This window comes from Terrapene carolina, unplaced genomic scaffold (genome assembly GCF_002925995.2).
Source record: "Terrapene carolina triunguis isolate 2854851 unplaced genomic scaffold, T_m_triunguis-2.0 Scaffold130, whole genome shotgun sequence".
Lineage (NCBI taxonomy): Eukaryota > Metazoa > Chordata > Testudines > Emydidae > Terrapene > Terrapene triunguis.
Window position 1 is genome coordinate 576,001 of NW_020664481.1, and position 3,122 is coordinate 579,122.

Here is a 3,122-nt window from a genome sequence, read left to right on the forward strand (position 1 = left end):
AGAAACCAGCCAGGAACAAATTCCAGCTGGAAATTAGAAGGTTACTGACCATCAGAAGCTGAGTTTCTGGACCAGCCTCCCAGTAGGAGTTCTGGAGGCAAACAGTTTTACGAGAGAGCAGGACCAATGTATGGTGCCCCAGCCTCTGTTTGCCAGAAGCTGGGAATGGGCGACAGGGGATGGATCACTTGGTGATTCCCTGTTCTGTTCCTTCCCTCTGGGGCACCTGGCACCGGCTACTGTCAGTAGACAGGATACTGGGCTAGATGGACCTTTGGTCTGACCCAGTCTGGCCGTTCAGCACAATTGTACAAGGTGGCTGCTTGCGATGGGGGGCAGGGCTCGGCAGCTCTGGCCTCACTTTGGGTTTATGTCTGATGTTCCTAAAGCTCATGCTTCAGGGTGTCAGCCAGCCACCGGCAGGGAGCTCCCATCCCCGTTGTTCTAGGAGGTTATTTTTTAATTTCCTTCCTCTGAAGCATCCAAGTTGGCCCCAGCTGGAGCTGGGACATAGGGCAGGGAGGGCCGAGGCTTGGAGGTGGCACCGAACAGTCTCTCTCAGTTGCGTGGCTGGCTGGGTCTTGCTCACCTGCTCAGGGTCTCCCTTATCACCGTGTGGGGTGGGGAAGGAATTTCCCCCCAGGTCAGACTGGCAGGGATTCTGGGCCTTGTTCACCTTTCTCTGCGTGGGTGGGGGTGGGGTCACTTGCCAGGATTAGCTGGGTTTAGCTCACTGAATTCCTTCCCACAGCAGGGACCTCCAACATGGGGCCCCTCACTCCCACCTGTTCTCCGCCCGTGCACAGAACAGTCTAGTCTCCCAGGGGCTGGGATCCTTCGGGCTAATTCTGGTTGCTGGGTCAGTGTGCGGGTGCTGGGTCGTGTTGGTGGCCTGCAATAGGAGGTCAGACTGGATGTCCGGTGGCCCCTTCTGGCGTTAGACTCTGTTCCAGGAAGCCTGTTCAGTTCCTCTTGGGCCTCTCTGTGCCGTCAAGCCCCTCACAGACCCCCCGAGATCTGTAAATGGCCATGCCCTGCAGCTGGGCCCCACAGAGTCAGCCTGTCTCCACAGAAGCCAGCCCTCCAGCCCTCCTCAGGTCTGTGGCTTTTCTCCCCGTGCCCTGGCTCTCAGTGAGAAGGCACCTCGGGTTGGATAGTCTGGCTCCCAGCTCGGCCTGTTTGCTGTACCCCTCTCCAGCAGCACAAGGTGGGTGGGAAACCAGGTGTCTTGGGATTCCCCAGTGTAGGGGAACCCCACTGTACAGTCCCACCACAGCTAGCTCTGGCCCCTGGCGTGTTAGGGGTGTAGCCGGAGCACAGCTGCACTCCAGCAACTCCAGCTGGCAAACCAGCCGTAGGGAGCCACTACCAGTCGGCCCTAAGGCTGCTGCTCACGGTTGCTGGGGATTGTGAGGGACCCACGGCTGAACCCAGACCAATTCATTGCCTCCAGCTGAGTCAGCTCGTGAACTTGGTCTCCTGATGGGCTGCTGACTCCAGCCGCCCTGGCTCTCTGAGCCGGTACCATGCCTGCAGCTGGGCTTCTAGGCCCATTTCCTGCTCTCAGCTGCCGGCTGCTCCTACCTCTGTGGTCCTGGTCTCCTGCTCCTTGGCCCAGTTCTTGTCTCCAGGGTTTTGGCTTTGGCACACTCCCTAGAATTGGTATTTGGGTTCTGGCCCCCGACTCCGGCTTGCTCCCGGGACTTGGTAACTTGGCTCCCGACTCAGGCTGCTTCCCATCCTGACCATTAGGCAAGGCTGCCCACAGCCTGGGCCTTAGCAGGATAAAGCTCCCTTAGCCAGTCCCAGTGGAGGGCTCCATCCGGTATTGCAGGGTGACTGCCCTAGAGCTGCCATGGGCAGGCCCTTGTCTCTCCGCTCCAGGACTGATGCTCCTTGCATTCCGCCCATACTGGCGCTGGCCTGCTTGGCTGCCAGACCCACCCTGCAGACTGTGCCTGTCCCCGTCCTGCTCCCCAGTGCATGGCTGGGGCTGGATTAGTTGGGTTCCCTGGACTGTCTCTGTAGGCCAGGGGTCGGCAACCTTTCAGAAGTGCTGTGCGCCAAGTCTTCATTTATTCACTCGGATTTAAGGTTTCACGTGCCAGTCATACATTTTAACGTTCTTAGAAGGTCTCTTTCTAGAAGTCTATAATATATAACTAAACTATTGTTGTATGTAAAGTAAATAAGGTTTTAAAATGTTTAAGAAGCTTCATTTAAAATTAAATTAAAATGCAGAGCCCCCCGGACCAGTGGCCAGGACCTGGGCAGTGTGAGTGCCAATGAAAATCAGCTCGCATGCCGCCTTCGGCCCGCGTGCCATAGGTTGCCTACCCCTGCTCTAGGCTCTCCAGGGTCCTTAGGATCATTCATCTCCAGTCACAGGGATTTGTGACTCCCTCCAGGTTCCTATCAGCTGTGTCAGTCACCTGCAGGTCCTGCCCCCCCCTCTCTGGGCCAGAAGGAGTCTGTATCTATGCCTGAGCAATTCTGGGAAATCCAGCACCTGCCTGCAGGCTGGGATCCTGGGGCCCACATGCAGGAGAGGGTGTTTGTGCTTTTCCTGCTAACTCGGCCTGGAAGCAGAAGCTCGAGGTTTCAGTTCAGTTTCTTGCTGTGGGTTTCAGTAATTCCCATCTGGGATTAAGCTGTGAAGAAGACAAAATGGAGACCCCCATGAGGGCACAATATCCACCCACAGGGCCCCCCCAACAAGGGGATAGTGTCTCCTCAGAGGACCCCCCCTCCCCGAAGGGGGCAGTATCTGCTTTCAAGGGCCATGAACACAGAAAGAGGGGAGTGCAGAGACTCCAGCAGCTCATGGTGAGTGTGGGAGACTCCTGTACTGCCTCCCTGCTTGGAGAAATTCCCAGGGGATGTGGCGAGGGCCCTGTGGGTTCCAGACTCTTCTGCTTTCTGCAGAGGAGAATGTCCCAGGGAGTTCCTGTTGCTTTGTGCATTTCCCACTGCACATTCATTGTAGAGAGGAAACCCTGGTAAAGGAGAAGCTCGTGCAAAGGTTTATACCTCAATGCCCATGTAAGAATACTCAGGACACATGAACACAGACCAAGGTTACAGGGAGCTGTCTGGCCCGTGGCTGCGCTGGTGCAGCGTGC